Here is a 19,717-nt window from a genome sequence, read left to right on the forward strand (position 1 = left end):
TGCCTAATCCAATTGCCATGAAGATTTATAGCTATGTTTTTTCCCAAGAGTTTTATAGTTTTAGCTCTTACATTTGGATCTTTGAGTCATCTTAATGTGTATGTGGTGTGAGATAGGGGTCCAAGTTCATTCTTTTCCATGTGGATATCCAATTGTCCCAGCACCATTTATCTGAAAAGACTATTCTTTCCCCCATTGAGTTGTCTTGTCACCTTTGTCAAAAGTCAGTTGGCCATAAATGTAAGGGTTTCTTTCTCTGAATTCTATTCCACTGATCTGTACATGTCTGTGCTTTGGGCAGCACAACACTGTCTTCATTACTGTAGTTTTAAGTTTTGAAATTAGGCAGTCCAAGTCTGTCCAATATTTATGCTTTTATTTTTTTATTGCTTTAAGACTTTTAATATAATCCTGAATATAAGTGGTGAGAGCAGACATTCTTACCTTAGATTGTTCCTAATCTTAGGGGGAAAACATGTAATATTTCACCATTATGTTTTTAAAGATGATGTTATCGTATTGAAGAAGTTCCCCTCTATTCCTAGCGTGCTGAGAGTTTTTAACAGGAATGGGTTTTAAATTTTGTCAAATACATTTTCTGCATCTATTGAGACCATCATTTTGTTTTTCTCTTTCATTCTCTTAATGTGGTGAATTAGACTGACTTTTCGATGTTAAATCTCTTTCCTTGGCCATGGTATCTTACTTTCTATACTGCAAAGTTCAAATTGCCAATATTTGTTTAAGAACTGTTAATCTATATTCATGAGGGATGTTTGTAATTTTCTTATAAAATGTCCTTGTCAAGTTTTGGTATCAGGATGATGTTGGCCTCATAAAATGAGTTTGGAAGTGTTTCTTCCTGCTCTATTTTCTGAAATAGAGTAGGAATGATATTTTATCATCTTTAAATATCTGATAAAATTTACTGGTGAAGCCATCTGCACCTGGAGTTTTCTCTGTGGGAATGTTTTTGATTACGAATTCAATTTCTTTAATAGATACTGGGCCATTTAGATTTCTTTTCCTTCCTGTGTCAGTTTTTTGTAGTTTTTCAGGAATTTGTCCATTTCACTTAAGTTGTTGAATTTATTGCATAAAGTTGTTAAAACTATCCCTTTAATATGTGTATAATTCTATTAGCATTTTGTCTACATTAAGACTTTTGTACACAAAAATAAAGTAGATGACAAATAATCAATCAGGGGAAAAAATACATAACATACGGCAGAAAAAAGATGTGTGCGTGTGTGTGTATATGTACACACACACACACACACACAGTGATGGTACTTATGTTATTTCTAGAAGCCCCTTTAATTAAAAAAGGGAGTGACGAACATCCTTGTGAATCTGTTTTTTTGGTTATTTTTCTTAGAGAGAATGACTAGGAAATGAGATTGTTGGGGCAAAGGCTAATGCTGATGTTAAATTTTAGTAAATAAGGTTGTACCAACTTCAACTTCACACCAGTAGTGTTAATTGTATCCCCATACCCCTACCTGCACTGATAGATGAAAAGGATCTGCTTGGAAGTAGAACATCTTTTCATTTGTTAATTAGACGTTGGTTCTTCTTGGTTTAGGAATGTCCTCTTGATATCCTTTGCCAATTTTATTTATTGTGGTGTTAAGTTTTAAAATTGATATGCTATGAGCCTTTCGTATATTAGGAATATTTTTCCCTCTTCTTCTACATGATACCAATTTATTTTCCACTGGTTCATTATTTGTGTTCCGATTTTGTGTGTAGAAGATTACAATCTTTATGAGGTTAATTTTTACTAATTTTTTCTTTTATGGTTTCTGGTTCTTGTTTCATACTTAGAAAAGGCCTCTCTCACTCAAGATTTTAAAGATACCTCCATTTTTGGTAGTATTTTTATGGTTTTATTCTTTACATTTAAACTCTCCATCTGGTATTTATTTGAGAAATGAGATAGATGTAAAGCTTCTTCCCACTGACCAATGATTTGTAACGTATAGTTTACTGATTACCACTGAGATTTCTAGAATTAGACTGCCTGGCTTCCACCCTTATCAGTAAGGGCTCTAGGGAACATTGTAAAAATCGAGATAGTAATTGTACCTATCTTACAGAAGGTTAAATAACACCACCTGAAGAAGTGCTCCAGTACTTGACACGTAAGTGCTCAGCAAATGTAAGCTATTATGATATTAAACACTCATCCATACACAGCAGTTTATTTCTGGATTCTATATTCTGTTCACTCATCCATCTCCCACGTCTATCTGATCCATCCATCAACACGCCATTACCACTGTCCCATCTAAAGGTTCCTCTTTCCTCATTTCAACAAAAGAGGTCATGTCTGTTTTTCTAATCATAACTAGAGCCCGAAAATGTTAACTTCAGGGGTAAAAATAAGCTGCGCTTCACAACACAGTGTGAATCATAACCAAGGCACCGAACAAACGCTGGGGGAAGGGAGGGTGCCTACCTCTTCTACCACCTACTCTGAAAGAGTGAAACCCTTTCTTGTTTCAGCTTTTGGCATCCAACTGACGCTCTCAAAAGCTAGTCCCTTCTTTCCAACCCTAGTTTACAAACTGAAGACAAATGGTTTACCACGTTCCCCGGGCGGGCCCTGAACCTGCGGCCGCGGCGCGATGAGGTTTGGAGCAGGAGGGACGGGCCCCAGCCGGCTGCTTCCTCGCGGCAGCGGAGCAGACTCCCCACTCGTGGGCAGGAGACTTTGGGACACAAAAATTCTGCACGGTCGGGCACGAAGGCAGACGGGGTGCCGGCAGGACCACCATCGGGGCCCTCAAAACAAGGAAGAGGGTGGCAAGGGCCGGCCAAGGGAAGGAGAAGCGTGAAATGGGGGAAGCCCTCGAGACACTGCGTTGGAGAAGGCGAGGGACATCAGCGCGCGTCACCTGGCTCCCTGGAGCGAGGGCCGGCCCGGCTCAAGGGAAGTCTGCGTCCCCCAGGGCCGTCTCGCACCAGTGCAGGCTCGCCACTCCCGCCTCTGCTCCTTCTCCTCCTCCCTCTAACGGCCTCCGGCGTCCGCGGCGTCCGCGGCGTCCGTGACGTCGGCGTGGGGGTGGGACTTCCTGCTTCGCGCGCCTTCGGGTCTAGCGGCCGAGTCCGCTCCGGGAGCGTGAAGGGTGGCGGACCCCTTGGCAAGCCGGACCCCCGAGGAGGAGCGGGGCTTTCCGCTTGCGCCGCCGCCCTCTGGCCCTCGGAGCTCTCGCGGGATACTCAGCCGGGCCCGGGGTCCGGAGCCCCAGGGGCGCGCTCGGCCCTGTCCGCCTCCAGCTCCTCCTCCTCAGCGTGCGCCGCGAGCGGCCGCTGGCACCGCGCCGGGCGAGCGGGCTGGGCCAGCACCCGCGGCGGGGCCCGGCGCTCTTGGCCCCCATGCCCCCGCGAGGCGAGGTCAGTGGGTGCCGGCGGCTGGAGCAGTGGAGGCGACCCCCGGCGGCGAGTGCGGCCAGAACCCCGGTCCCTGTTAAGTTTTCTGTGCGCAAGTTGCAAGGACCGTGTGGGAGTCTGGTACGTAGCCTCTCTCTGTGGGGACGCTGTCTGGTCCCTGTTTTGGAAGACCTTTTTTTCCCTTCACAACTGGCCCTTGAATTCTTTTTTTGTTATTTTTCTTGTGAAATAATTGGAACGGGTGTTAGAAAAGGAGGCTTTGCGACGTGTCCTGGAGCCCCTGAAATGCACGTGAAACTCTCGGTGGAGCTCTCGGATGCCCTCCGGCGCGGTGCTCGTAGGGAGTTTAGTGACTGGCTCAGCGTCTGGTACCTCCAGTTGAGTTTGTGATGAAAAAGCTGTGCCACCGTTTTCCTTGACCCTGAAGACAGCTTGGATAGTGATGTTGGCCGTCATTACAGACTAGGAAATGTAAATGAATGCCGGGCTTAAGTGGACACTTTGATTAATCCTTAGTGTCCAGCGTTTGACCATAATAAATGGGCACTTAGCTCATAAAGGTGCTCACTGCCAAGTATTTTAAAAGCCTTTGGTCACATTAATTGTAATGATGAAACTGTTTGAATAAAATCTCAAAGACGTCTAGGGTGACAAGAAACTTGTTCTTAATAGTGCATAATGTGTTCAGAATATGGGCACAAAATGCTCGAGTAGGTCTAAACTGAGTGTGTTCTTAATGCTTGTTACCAAGCAACATCTCCGTAAACAAGCCCAGTGTTCAACTAGGATATAATTAAGTGTGTTTCTCCTACAATTATCTGGATTCAGAATTCTCTAAATTCATAAGTTAAGCCTGTAGGTGGTTACAGTTAATACTCACCTTTTGTATTGTTTGGATTCAAACTCTTTTTTTGTTTAGAATTATTAGAATGCTTTAAATTTCAGTGTCACACAGGACTCTCCAGAGAGTTGCAAATAGTTTTGACTTACCCTTTGGTTATTTAGGACAGAGTATGTCGGATACTCCCCTTCTTTGGAGTATTTTCTTTTCTAACCAGGCTATATTCAGGAATTTTCTCAAATAATAGAGTTATACCCATTTAGGGTTACACAGAGCGCTGGGAGATTGAAACACTGATTGGCCACAGGTGGTTTTTAAGCCTTGGTTTAGGCAATAACTTCACTTTTTCTCCTCCCATTGAACCCTTAATGATATAATTTGCGCAGATAGTCTTCCAAGCACTTTTTCATGATATTTTGAATGCAGTAACCTTTCAGGTAGTAGGAGAGTAGATGGGAACATTTGAGACGCTGTGAGACTGAATGACTTCTTTGAAATCAAACTGTCAGTAATGGGAATTGGAACTTGAAGTTTAATGTTCTTTACGTCATGCCCTTACTATATTGCAAAAGTCTGTAGACTTCATTTAGTCCCCTCCCCCTTTTTCTTGCCCATATGCTGATGTTGAAGTAATGAAATGTTCAAGAATTGGGCAAGACAAGCAGAGAAGAAGAAAAATCAAGAATGACTCATGTTGCGTGATAAAATCCTTAGTAATCAGAAGTCAGCATTTTGTCCTGGGAATTTCTAATTCAAGAAGCTTAGAAGAATGAAATCTTAACAGAAAGATTAGTGAATTGTCAGAATTCTTGGTGTGTGTGTTTTTCTAGGTACTGTCTATGCCTAAAGTAAATGAGTTTTATTTTAACTTTGTCATGCATAATGTATTAGGTTCAGTAAGTAATTTTCTCAAATTGTCTAATCTGTATGTACTTTTAGGGAATGCGTGTATCTATGTAAAACATTTCCGGAAGTATTCTTTCCTGCTGATTAAAGTTCCCATTTCTTAATCGGAAACCCTCAAAATCTCTTCTCACTCTGCCTTTTCAAATTTATGTTCTTTATGGAAAAGCTCTGCTCTGACCAGACTGGTTTCTTCTCTGTCCTCTAAACCTACTATGCGCTTTCACCCTTCCTTAGCAGTCTTCATGTCGTTCTACCTACCTGACTTGATTTCTTCCCTTCATTCCTAAAATCTAAACTGTACCTTTTCTATAAAGTTCAACTCCACCATGACCTCTGTAGAGGAGGAAAAATTCCTCACCCTTTTAGGGTCTCTGGCTGGACCTAAGTTGACATAAAACAGATTATCAGAAGAAAAGCATACAAGGTTTTAAAAATTTTTACATGTTCATGGGGGCCTTCACAGGAGAATGAAGACCTGAAGAAGTGACCAGAGGAGAAAGCTTTTATATCGTTCAGACAAAGAAACCATAAATTTGTGAAAAATTGACAAGACAAAGGGGTTTGGGCTAGGAGTAGTAAATTATGGAGGAGTTACTAGGAAGATAAAGGTTTCACAAGGTTTGTACAGGTTTCTGGGCTTCAATTCCCTGTCTCTGGTGATAAAAAGTCCTCAGTCCTCGTTCCTCCTGGTACAAGGAGGACACCTTTCATGTTAGAGTTTTATCTCCTGGTTCTTCAGGAAGAAAAACTAGGGTGAGAGTTCCCCTCTCGTACTTGCTGGTTCTCAAGTGCCTTCAAGTCAAAATAATCGATATACCAAAACAGCGTATTTTGAGGTGACGTGTTCTGAACTCCTTCACCTCTGAAATCCTATAGTGTGTATTTGTTAGTCATACTCATTTGATACTTACACTTTACGTTGTATTGTTTTATCATTTCTGTGTTTGCCTAATCTTCTTAACTAGATTTTAAGCTCCTTAAGGGCAGGACACCAGATATTATCCTTAGTTTCTTCCAAATAAAAGTTGCTCAATAAGTGTTTCTTCCTTAGAATCTTAGTTTTAAAAACGCTTCCCACCTCTTTCCTCCCTCTCCCCCTCCCCCTCCCTTTCTTCCTCCCTCTCTCCTCCTGTGCCTTTCTCCCTATCTTCCCATTTGACCCTTTTCTATTGTGCGTTTTACCAGGTCAAGACTTAATTTATGAAATTATGTCACTACTTTTATGGCCCTCATAATAAATTAGCAGTTCTGTTAAGTTTTATATTTTTTCACCAGGACTGCCTGTCTGGGTCATCGGAGATCACAGACTGTGTAGTCTAGCACTAGTTTTTTTTCTTTTTTAGTTTAACCAAGATGTAATCCAGGAAGAAATAAGAAAGTCAGAAAGTGCCCAGTTATTTACTTTTGTATGTTGTAACTTCAGATTACTTTTGGATTAAAATTCCTAGAGTTAGGAGGAACCTAAACCTAGCCATTCTCTTTTGGAAAGCGTCTGTCACTCTCACAATGTCTTTAAATAAATGCGAGGTAATTTTTATAGTCTGGCTGTAAATCCTGGATCTGATGCTTACAACAAAGAGTTTCTTCAGTTAAAGATATAAAAAAGGGAAGTTGAGTCTCAGAGTCTTTTATAAATCTTGGTTTGATTCAGTTATTTCTTAGAGAGCTTGCTGTCCTAGCTTCTGAGTTGTTGCCCAGGAACACAATTGCAGTATAACACAGCAACCATCGAAAACATTAGCATTGGACTATGGGGATTTTCCTGATGAAGTTGCAGTGCCTATCTCTAGTGTTCACATTCAGTCTGTCTTTCTCAGATGAATTACATTTTGGTTTAAGGCAGACATCTGAAGTATTGTTAAAAGGCATACAATATAATTAAGTATATATTTTTTGTAGTGCTGGCAAATTATAACTTCTTACACATTGTCACATAGAGATGCATAATAAATATCTATTGAATTACAGTGTGTGTGAAGGATATGTGAAAAGATTGGTTCAATTAAAGGTTATTCTGGGCAGAAAAGCTATTAAGTAATAATTAACATCAGAGTTCTCCACAACTGATAGAGCCAGCCAGAGCTGAGGAGGATGAAGTTGAAATGGTTTTTCTCTAACTAACATTTTTATGTTACTACTGGAGCTTCATGGAAACCTTAGATCAGTAAGCATGAATTAACAGGCACCATGATTTTGTGGGAAGAGAATTTTGATTCCAGAGACCAAGGTTTGGCTGAGTTAGTCATTTAAACTTTCTTGGCTTATTCTCTCATTTGAAAAAATAAATTCCTGAAGGTGTCTTTCAGAAATCGTATGCTTCCAATTTAAAGCAAATTTTATTTCTCCTGTTTGTTGGTTTAGTTAATATTTGAGTGTCTATTATTTGTCTTGTACTCTGCGAGGTACTGAGGAGACTGTGAATAAGACATAGTGCCAAGTCTCAAGCAGCTTCTTGTCTGGAGAAATGTATAGTTATTTGTAATATAACATAGGAAGAGCCATAAAGATAAATAAAGGTGTGTTCTGGGGGCATGTAGGAAGGACATATGATCTAGAACTGCAGACAGTACCCTACGATTGAGGAATGCCTCATTAGAATTATGTAACTGTAATCTGAGAATGTGCAGGGAAGTATTCAACCTGGCCTGGAGGGAGTTAATCAGTCAAGGAAGACTGGGAAGAAGTTTTTCTGAATTGGAGAAACAAAGTCAGACATCATCAGCAATAGTGGTAGTAGTTCAGATCCTGAGTATAGATGAGACTCCTAGGGAGAGTGTGTAGAACCAGAAAAGGGCTAGTGAATATCGCATATAATGGGTAGGTGGAGAAAGTAGGGAAGAAAATCAGAAAATGGTAGAGTCTTGGAAGCTAAGACAGAAATGCGTATCACATTTAGTTTGTTGATTAAATGGAGGTTGTTGGTCAAGAAGCATTGTGTAGCACTATAAATGTAAACCCATCCCTACAAAAATGTGCTCTATAAAGACCTGAACTTTCAAATGGGGATAGCTCACATCTTTGGTTAGCGTCATAACATAGAGGAAAGAGTATGTATTTTGGACCCTGAGTCCTGGAATAGAAGGTTAGAATCTTGCCTCCACCATTTTACTGGCTGCTTGACTTTTTGGATCACTTAGTTTGGGGTTCTCATTGTCTTCATGTATAAAATGATACTTTTTTCTCAAGAGTCATAATGGCTTAAAAGATATATGTTGTAATGCTTGACTCAGTCATAGTGGGTACTCCGTAAATGTTAATTTTAATTTGTTTCATTGTTACAGACTGTTCTCCTGAACGATATACCCCTTTTCCCTCCTCTTCTCCCCCTCCCCATCAAATTCTTTTATCCTTCAAGATCCACCAGAATTTCTTCCTTTTTCTTGATGCCTTCCTATATGGATGACATTCCAAATTTTCTGCGATGAAATGAACATTTTCTTGTATCCCTCAGAACTTTCATAATCTTTTATTTTTAACCTTAAGAAGGAAATTTTATCCACATATTAGAAGTCTTCAAATAGGTGGTTCTAGGATTGTCAAATCAGCGGCTCAGTGACATTGTTAAGAACCTGTATTCTTTGTTTTTGGTTGGCCATCCTTTGAACGTCGCCTTGATACAGCAGTTCAATCATCACATTTTCCGAAGTTCAGAAGAGATAACTTCTCTCTTCTACCCACCCCCTTTTTAACAGCTTTATTGAGGTATAATTTACATACTATAAAAGTCACTCATTGGGGGGCCAGCCCCATGGCTAAGTGTTTAAGTTGATGCACTCCGCTTTGGTGGCCCAGGCTTTGCTGGTTCGGATCCTGGGCGCGGACCTACGCACCACTCATCAAGCCATGCTATGGTGGCATCCCACATAGAAGAACTAGAGTGACCTACAACTAGGATATACAACTATGTACTGGGGCTTTGGGGAGGAAAAAAAAAGAGGAAGAGTGGCAACAGATGTTAACTCAGGGCCAATCTTGAAAAAAAACAAAGAAAGAAAGCTATTAAAAGTGGACTTCTTTTCAGTCTAGTTGGATCCTGGGTAAAGACCCAGGACTTGCTCTGGAAGGAAGAGCTGCCCGTAAAAAAAAAAACAAAAGAAAAATCATTCATTGTAAGCATACAATTCAGTGATTTTTTAGTAAATATATAGAGTTGTACAACCATTGCAAGGCAATTTAAGAACATTTTCAGTAATGCTCCCTTCCCTGAATTCTCTCAAGCTTGTTTGCAGTCAGTTCAATTCCCACCCCAGCCAACCACTTATCTGCTTTCTGTCTCTATAAATTTGTCTTTTCTGGGTGTTTCATATAAATGGAATAAAAAATATAGTAGTCTTTTGCCCCTGGCTTCTTTCACTTAATATTTTGATGTTCATCCATGTAGCAGTATTGTGTTTTTTTTTATTGCTGCATAGTATTCTCTTGTATAGATATGTCATATTTTATTCATTCATCAGTTGATGGCCATTTGGATTGTTTCCACTTTTTTGCTCTTATGAATAATGCTGCCATGAAGATTTGTGTAAGTCTTTGCGTGAACATATGTTTTCAGCTGTATGGGAGGAAGACATTTCCTCTACTCACTCTAGGTCCTTCTGACTAGGCCACGAATTAAATTCACATGCAGAATAACAGGAGAAAATTAAACAAAGCTTTATAACATGTATACATGGGAGACACTCAGGAAAACTGAGCAACTCACCCAAATGGCAGAGGTTCTCATCTTAAATACCATCTTCAGCTACAAAGGAGGATGTTGGGGGTGGGGGAGTGAGTTATGGGAGATTACCTGACAAGCACAGTAAACAAGAGTAAGGTTAATATGCAGATTTAAGTCCTTGCCTTCCGCATTGATAAGAGTTTTTAGAGATAAAGTCATCCCCCCTTCTTTCTGGTAGAGAGGGAGACACCTTTACAGATGGAGATTTCCCTTACAAATATAAATATCTCTTACCAAGGGTAACTTGTATGTTTCAGAGTTCCTCTCATGGCTGCAGTTTTTAAAAGCAACCAGCCCAAAATAATCCTCATGCCAAAGAGACATATCTTGGGGTTGCCAATTCCAACCCCCCCACACATCTCTATTGGATAGAGTCCTAGGGGTGAAATTGCTGAGTTGGATGGTAAAGTTGAGGGTATGATATATTTGGTCTTTGTCCCTGGTTGCTGATGCTGAGCTCCTAAAACCCTTGTGATTCCCTGAGTGGTAAGGAGTGGCTTTGGTTATTCATAATGAGCCCCTTTTGATCAGACATAAGCATATGCTGGTGAAGTGACTTAGGAGGGGTCCCTAGCTAGCCTCAGATAGGGCTGGGCACCAGAAAGAGCAACGGATGAGAGAGTTGGAACTTTCAGCCATACCCACTGACCTCTGGGAAGCAAGGAGGGAAACTAGACCTCTATGAAAACTCTTGAACAATGTGATTCCAAGAGCTTCTGAATAGATGAACACAGGGGCTGGGAGAGTGGCACTCCCAGATAGAGGGCATGGAAACTGCACCCCTTCCCCCATACTTTGTACTATGCGTGTCTCTTCCATTTGGCTGTTCCTCAGTTATATCCTTAATAATAAATCAGTAATAGTAAGTAAACTGTTTGCTTGAGTTCTGTGAGCCATTTTAGCAAATTATGAAACCTGGGGAGGGGGTTATGGGAACCCCTGATTTATAGCCAGTTGGTCAGAAGTGCAGTTGGCAGCCTGGGACTTGTGACTGGTGTTTGAAGTGGGAGCAGTTATGTGGGACTGAGCCCATAACTTGTGGGGTCTGCACTAAATCTGGATAGTTGGTGTCAGAGTTAGTTAAATTTTAGGACACTCAGTGGATAGAGAACTGGAAAAAGTTGGAGAATTGGTTGGTATGAGGAAAAAACCCACACATTTGGTGTTAAAAGTGTTGTGAGTCAATAGTTCAGAGTTTGTTTTTAACCTTTTAAGAAACTGCCAAAATGTTTTCGAAAGTGACTATACCAATTTCATTCCTACCAGAAATGTGCAAATGTTCCAGTTTCTTCACGTTCTCATCAGCACTTGGTATCATCTGTCTTTTTGATTTATACTATTCTTACTGGGTGTCTAGTAGTGTCTCATTGTGATTTTAATTTGCATTTCCCTAAACATAAATGATGTTGAGCTTTCCATATGCTTATTAGCCATTTATAAGTCTTTGGTGGAATGTCTGTTGAAGTCTTACCCGTTTTTTAGCTGGTTTTTTGTCTTACAATTGGATTGTAAAAATTCTTTATATATTCTGAATAAAAACTTTTCTGTTTACCAAGACTTTCTCCCAGTTTGTGGCTTATTTTTTCTTAACTGGTGTCTTTGAAGTGCAAAAGTTTTTAATCAAATCAAATTTATTATTTTTTTCTTTTATGGTTTATGCTTTTGATGTTGTGTTCAAGAACTTTTTGCCTAATCCAAGGTCACAAAGATTTTTCTCCTGTGTTTTCTTTTAGCTCCTTCCTTTAGATCCAGGATCCAGATTCAATTAACTTTGTGTGTGGGGTAAGAAAAGGTCTGAGTTCTTTTATTTTTTGTGCCAAGTGGATGCCAAGTTGTCCTAGTACCATTTGTTAAAAAGGCTATTTTTTCCCCTTAAATTGTATTGGTACCTTTGTAAAAAAAATCAGTTGCCTATAATGTAAAAGTTTATTTCTAGAGTCTCAATTCTGTTCCGTTTATCTGTATTCATGGCCTTACTCCAATACCACACTGTCTTGATTACCGTAGTGTTACAGGAAATTTCAAAATGGGTAGTGTAAATTTGACTTTTTCAAAAGTGATTCTAGATCTTTTCCATTTACCTGTAAAATTTAGGATCAGTTTGTCAGTTTCTACAAAAAATACTTGCTGTGCTTTGATAGAGTTTGCATTGAATCCATAAATCAATGTGGGAAGAATTGCTAACTTAATTGAGTCTTTCAATCCATGCACATGTAATGTTTCTCCATTATTTAGATCTTTCTCTCAACAGTGTTTTTAGTTTTCTTTTTTTAAACATTATTTATTTTTATTTTCATTTATTTATTTATTTATTTATTTATTTATTTGAGGAAGATTATCCCTGAGCTAACATCTGCTGCTAATCCTCCTCTTTTTGCTGAGGAAGACTGGCCCTGAGCTAACATCCGTGCCCATCTTCCTCTAGTTTATATGTGGGACGCCTGCCACAGCATGCCCTGCCAAGTGGTGCCATGTCCACAACCGGGATCTGAACTGACGAAACCCGGGCCGCCAAAATGGAATGTGCCCACTTAACCACTGAGCCACTGGGCTGGCCCCTTTAGTTTTCAATATATAAATCTTGCACTTCTTTTGTTAAATTTATTCCTGAGATTTGATGATATTGTTGGGAATGGAGTGTTCATAATTTGATTTTTAGATTGTTTGTTACTAGCATATAGAAATGCAACTTTTGTATATTGTTTCTACATAGGTGATTGTGTCTATTAAAAAAACAATTCTTTCTTTCCAATTTGAATGTTAATACATTCTGTCACTCATTTTTGCCTTATTGCATTGGCTAGGCACTCCAGTAAGATGTTGAATGGAAGTGTTAAGCATGCATTGCTTTGCTCTTAGTCTTAAGGGGAAATTATGCAGATTTCAACTGTTAAGTATGATGTTAGCTCTAAGTTTTCTGTAGATATCATTTATTAGGTTGAGGAAATGTTCTTATGTTCCTAGTTTGTTGAGAGTTTTTCATCATGAGTGGGTGTTGGATTTTGTCAGGTTATTTCCCCTGCATCCAATGAGATGATCATATGGTTTTTTCCCTTTATTCTATTAGTGTGGTATATTACATTAATTGATTTTCAGAAGTTAACCCAACCCTGTTTTCCTGGGATGATTTTCACTTAGTTAGGCTGTATAATCTTTTATTCTTGTTGCTGAATTTGGTTTTCCTAAATTTTGTTAAGGAATTTTGTGTCTGTTCATGAGGGATATTAGTCAGTTGGTTTCTTTTCTCTTGATGCCTTTGTCTAGCTTTGGTATCAGGGCAACGCTGGCCTCATAGAAGCAGTTGCATGGTTTTTCCTTCTCTGTTTTTTTCTGAAATAGTTTCCAAAGGATTGCTGTTACTTCCTTATTTGATAGCATTCATCAGTAAAGCTATGTGGACCTGGGCTTTTCTTTGTGGGAAGATTTTTACTTACTAGTTCAGTTTCCTCACTTATTATAGTTCTATTCAGATTTTCTGTTTCTTCTTGAGTTTTGATAACTTTGGTGTTTCTAGGAATTTGTCCATTTATATAAGTGTAATTTGTTGATATAAAGTTCATATTTTTTATAGTTTTAAAAATTATTGCAAGGTTAGTAATGATGTTCCCTCTTTCATTCTTTATTGTGGTAATTTATATCTTTTTCTCTTCTTGGTGAATTGAGAGTTTCTCAATTTTGTTGGTCTTTTCAAAGAACCAACTTTTTATGTCATTGACTTTTCTATTTTCTATTCCATTGTTTTCCACTCTAATATTATTTTTTCCCTTTCTTCTGCTTGCTTTGGGCGTAGTGTGCTTTTCCCCCCACCTAGTTTCCTAAGCTGGAAGGTTAGATTATTGATTTGAGACCTTTCTTCTTCTCTGATATGTGTTTAAAGCTGTAAATTTTCCTCTAAGCACTGCTTTAACTACATTCCATACATTTTGATATGCTTCTTTTGTTTTCATCCAATTCAAAATATATTTAAAAACTTTTCCTTGTGATTTATTTGATCCGTGGGTTATTTAGAAGTGTGTTGTTGAATTTACCAATATTTGGGACTGTTCTCAGATTTCTTTCTGTTATGGATCTCTAATTTCATTGTGATTAGATAATGCACTTTTAATGATTTCAATATTTTTGAATTTCTTGAGACTTGTTTTGTGGCCCAGCATATGGTGTATCACGGAGAATGTTTAATTTGTGTTTGAAAAGAATGTGTATTCTGCAATTTTGGGGTGTCCTGTTAGTTACATTAGGTTCATTGATAGTGTTGGTAAGTCCTTTATATCCTTGCAGATTTTCTGCTGTGTTCTATCAGTGATTGTACTTTACAACTACTTTTGTTGAATTGTCTATATCTCTTTTTAATTACCTCCACTTTTTGCTTCATGTCTTTTGGAGTTCTGTTGTTAGATCCATATACGGGTATAATTGTTTTATCTTCCTGATGTACTGATCATCTTATCGTTATGAAATATCCTTATTAGTCTTTAGTAATATTTATTGTCTACATTTTATTTTATCTTGGTACTATAGCTACCCTAGTTTTTTTTTTTTTTTTTTACAAACGTTAGGTTGATTTATAAGAGTTGCCCTGGGCAGTTAACACAGCTTGTTTACAATGAGGAGTTATCTAACTCTGAACATACTGTACATGGCAATCATGAGTTGTCATGGCAACCTAGTTTTTTTTAGGTTACCGTTTGCATGGTGTATTTTCTTTTCTACCCTTTTAGTTTTAACATATTTATGTCTTTGAATCTAAGATGTGTCTCTTGTAGACAGCATATAATTGGGTCTTGTGTTTTTTTAGTGCAGTCTTACATTCTCTACCTTTTGAATGGGAATATTTAGTCCATGCACATTTAATGTAATTGTTGGTATTGTTGGATTTACATCTGCTGTTTTGTTGTTTTCTATTTGTCTCATTTTTTCCTCTTTTCCTGATTTTGTGTTAAATATTTTTTAGTGTACCATTTTAATTCCTTTGTTTTTGATTTTTTACTGTAATGTTATTTTCATAGGGGTTGCTCTAGGGATTCTAATATGCATTTTAACTTATTATAGTCTCCTTCAGAAAAATGCTAAATTAATTCTGGTAAATTATAGCAATTTTGCTCCTATATGCTTTTCCTCTTCCTTTTTTGTGCTATCATCACGTATGTTACAGCTATGCATATTATAAACCCAACACCACAATGCTTTGGTTATTGCTTTATGCAGTCTTCTTTCTTTTTTTTTTTGGTGAGGCAGATGGTGTTGAGCTAACATCTGTTGCTAATCTTCCTCTTTTTCTTTCCCACCTGAGGAAAATTGTAACTGAGCTAACATCTGTGCCAGTCTTCCTCTATTTTGTATGTGGGATGCTGCCACAGCATGGCTTGGTGAGTGGTGTATAGGTCTGTGCCTAGGATCTGAACCAGCGAACCCTGGGCTGTTGAAACAGAGTGCATGGACTTAACTACTACACCACCAGGCCAGCCCCTGCAATCTTATTTCTTTAAAAGAAGTGAAGAAAAGAAATGCAAACAATTATATGTTTAGTCTTTTGTATTTACCTATATAGTTAGAATTTGTGGCATGCTTTTATTCTTCCTTGAATTTGTTGCTTTCTGGTGTGACCTTTTTTCAGCCAGAAGGTTTTCCTTTAGTATTTCTTATAAGACATGTCTGATAGCAACAAATTCTCTCAGTCTTTATCTGGAATGTCTATTTCATTGTCATTTTTGAAGGACAGTTTTGCTGAGTATAGAATTCTTAGTTGAGAGCTTTTTTTGTTAATCTTTTTCTGTATTTAAGTTGTTTTTTTCCTGACATCATTATTTCTGATGGGATGCCGCTTGTTAATCATATTATTGTTCCCCTGTATCTGATACATCATTTTTCTCTTGCTCCTTTTAAGATTTTTTTTTGTCTCTCAGCAGTTTGACTGTGGTGTATCTTGGTCTTGATCTCTTTGTGTTGCATTTGCTGAGCTTAATGTTTTTCATCAAATTTGTGATGTTTTCATCCATTATTCAGATTTTTTCCTGCCCCTTTCCACTTCTTCTGATCTCTCATTTCATGTATGTCAATAGACTTCATATTGTCCCACAGATTTATGAAGTTCTGTTCATTTCTCTTCAGTTTTTTTTCTCTCTCTTCTTCAGACTGGATGTTTTCTGCTGATCTATCTTCAGATTCATTGCTTCTTTCTTCTGTCATCTCAAGTCTGGTGTTTAGCCCCTCCAGTGAGTTTTTTATTTCAATAGTTATACTTTTTTGACTTCGGAGTTCCGTTTTTAAAAACAATTTCTATCTCCTTTTTGAGATGTTCAATCCTTTGTCATCGTCATCATACTTTCATTGAATTATTTAAAGAGAGCTTTCTGGCCCCCCACACTTCTTTTATATTGCTCATAATCCTTTGCACAATATTAGACATTTTTTAGTCACTCCAAGTGTACTTGTTGATTTTCCTGAAGCATTGAATTATAAGGTGTTTGGGATCCCAAGCCCTATGCAATTTCTTGCTTTCCCTTTCCTTTTGATAAGTGGAAGAAACTGCTTTACCATTCATTCAACAAGTGTTTATTGACTACCTGCCATATTCCAGCTATTGTGGGTATAAAGAAGACTAAGACATAATCTGTAATTTCAAAGTGGTCTTAGCCTAGTGAAGGAGATTGGCATACAAATAGCTGATTATAATATGGTGAAATAAATACATTGATATGGATAAGTATGTGGCATTAGGAAAGAGATCCCAAAGACACTTAACTCAGAATGGATCGAGGGAAAAGAAAAGGGGACACATCCAGGAAAGACTTTGAGAAGGAAGTGATGACTGAGTTGAATATAAAAATGAGTGAAGGGTGAGATTAGAAGATTGCATTCCAGGCAGAGGGGTCAGCATGTGGTGAGAAAAAGTGTGGTGTGTTCAGTGAACTAAAAGTAGTTTAGTGTTATTAGGGCATAAGTACATGTCAGGGAGTTGTGAGAGATGAGAATGGAAGGGTGGAGGGGGTCCACATTGTGAAGAGTTTTGTATATGATATTAAGAAGCTTGGATTAACCTTTAATGGCCAATTCTGTAGAACTGTGAGTGGGAAGTACTTCAGGATTCTGCCAAGATTTCGTTTGAATTTTGTTTAACTACATTTCCAACTATTCCGAAAGCCATGATAAAAGATTATTTATCTCTAAATGCTCTATAAGCCAGATTTTAGAACATTAGAGACTACCAATATGTTAACTGATATGGAATGATGTGTCTTGAAAATAAAATCTTGTGAGTTTAAATTTTGATTAATATACATGAGTAAAATGGCAGTCTGTTCTAAATGTTGGAGTTCTGTAAGATTTGATTTGAAAAAAGCTTACTTGCTAAAATTGAAAACTGCTGTTGTAGATAAGAGGGAATTATATTGGTAAGAATTTTAAGTGGTGCCATAGATTTGGTAATTCTGTAGAGTATGGATTTGGGGCTGATTTTTGAGTATTTTTGTTTGAGTATTATTTTGAGTATTTTATTGCGTGAACTTATATGGAAGGGAATGGAATTTGAGGACATCTGGGTTATTTCCTGAAGTGGAGGCTTGAACTTCAAGTCTTAATTCTCTTTTGTATTTGGTCACTGTTTTCCGATGTGAAAAGGGGAAACTTTTTTCCCCTCCTTTGGTTTTCAAGTGGACTTTGAGGTTCCCCTCCTTTACTTTCTAATGACATTTGCCCTCTGATTATAATCTATCTTTGTTGTAAAATAAGAAAAGTGTAGGAAATGCACAAATAAAATCACACCTGTCATCCAGAGATAATCTTACTTATTAATATTTTAGTGTGTATCCTTTTTTTCTATGCATATATAGTCATGTAAATATGCTTTTTACAAAATAAGGATTATACAGCATAGAGTATTTTATAATCTGCTTTTTCCACTTCTATAACATTTTCCAATGTTATTAAATACTCTTCAATAACATATTTTTTTAAAGAAAAATTTAACTGTGACATCATCTGGGCCTAGAGTTGCTTTTAGGAAAGATTTTTTCCCTAAAGTTCATAATGTTTATTTTTAAAAACACCTTTATTGAATATAATTGATAAATAACAAATTGTACATTTTTAAAAGTAAACAATTTAAGTTTTGATATATGTATACACCTGTAAAACTGTGACCACAATCAAAGTATTAAATATATCCATTGCCCCTGGAGGTTTTCTCATGCCCCTTTGTGATCCTTCCCTCCTGCTCCTACCCCTGCCCGTCGCTGACTCTTTCCTGTTTCTAGGCAAGAACTGATCTGCTTTCTGTCGCTATGATTGGTTTGAATTTCCTAGAATTTTATATAAATGGAATTATATAACGTACTCTTTTTGATCTAGATTTTTTCACTCCACATAATTATTTTGAGATTTACCCATGTTAATGCATGCCTTTTTATTACTGATTAGTGTTCCATTGTATGGATAGATCACAATTTGTTTATCCATTCACCTCTTGATGGACCTATGTTTCAGTTTTATAAATAAAATTGCTGTGAACATTTGTGTAAAAGTGTTTGTATGGACATGTGCTTTCATTTCGTTTGGGTAAATACCTATAAATGAAATGGCTGGATTACATGGTAAGTATATGATTAGTTTTTAAGAAACTGCCAAAGTGTTTTCCCATTTTACGTTTCCACCAGTAGATTGACAGGTCCAGTTCTTCCTCATTGTAGTCAGTACTTGGTATAGTCAGCCTTTTACATTTTAGCCATTCTAATACGTGTATACTAGTATTGCCTTGTGTTTTTAATTTTTGCATCACAAATAACTAATGATATTTAACATCTTTTCAAGTATTTATTTAACATCTGTGTATCTTATTTGGTGAAGTGCCTGTTCAAATCTTTTGCCTGTTTTTTTTTTGTTTTGTTAAATTGAGTTGTTTGTTTTATTATTTAGTTTTGAGAATTCTTTATGTATTCTGGATGCAAGTCCTTTATCAATATATGATTTTTAAAATTTTCCTCCAGTCTTGCTTGTCTTTTCATTTGCGTTAGTGTCTTTTAAAGAATGGAAGTTCTTGAAGTCCAGTTTGTCAGGTTTTTTTTTCATGGATTGTGCTTTTGGTGTTGTATCTAAGAAATCTTTACCTAACCCATGATCAAAATGATTTTTCTCCTGTATTTCCTTCTAAGAGTTTTATAGTTTTATGTTTTGTCTTTATGTATACATTTTGAGTCCATTTTTGAGTATGGTGTGAGGTATGATTTGAAGTTCGTTTTTTTGCATATGGATAGGCAGTTCTCCCGGGACCATTTGTTGAAAAGACTGTTTTTTCTCCCTTGAATTGGCTTTACATCTTTATCACAAATCAGTTGACTATCTATATGTTTGGGTCTATTTCTGAACTCTACTCTCTTTTTAATGGATTTGTGTCTATCTTGGCACTAATGCTACACAATTTTGATTTCTGTAGCATTTTAGTAAGTCATGAAGTAGTGCAAGTTCTCCAATTTTGTTCTTTTTTCAAGTTGTTTAGCTATTCCAGGTCCTTTGTTTGTCCATATAAATTTTAGAATCAGCTTGTTAATTTCTTTTTTAAAAAGTCTGCTGGGATTTTGAGTGGCATTGCATTGAGTTTGGGAGAAATTAACATCTTAATATTACTGCACAAAGGGCACAATCTGCTCTGCTTGCAGCAAGACAAAAGCCAGTCGTCAAGAGGCAAGATGGTGGTAGAGAAAGGGCATTTTAGTACAGCTTGCCAGCAAGAGGGAAGATGGCCAGCTACTGTCCAAAAGAAGCATCTTAAGGGGGCCACAGACTCTTGAAGCAGTTATATAGGTCAGTGGGTTATAGGGGAGAGGGTTAGGAATGTTGGCTCTCTCGTGTTATACACTGGGAGT

General features: G+C 37.7%; 1 protein-coding gene across 2 annotated transcripts in view; it reads left to right on the forward strand.

Moving 5' to 3' along the window:
- The first annotated feature begins 3,113 nt into the window (after positions 1–3,113).
- CEP83 (centrosomal protein 83) overlaps positions 3,114–19,717 on the forward strand; it is a 106,877-nt gene continuing 90,273 nt past the window's right edge. For both annotated transcript variants that reach the window (XM_046646775.1, XM_046646776.1), the window contains exon 1: positions 3,114–3,516. The gene's annotated coding sequence lies outside the window, so the exon portion shown is untranslated. The remainder of the gene's footprint in view (positions 3,517–19,717) is intronic.

Source organism: Equus quagga, chromosome 19 (genome assembly GCF_021613505.1).
Source record: "Equus quagga isolate Etosha38 chromosome 19, UCLA_HA_Equagga_1.0, whole genome shotgun sequence".
Classification (NCBI taxonomy): domain Eukaryota; kingdom Metazoa; phylum Chordata; class Mammalia; order Perissodactyla; family Equidae; genus Equus; species Equus quagga.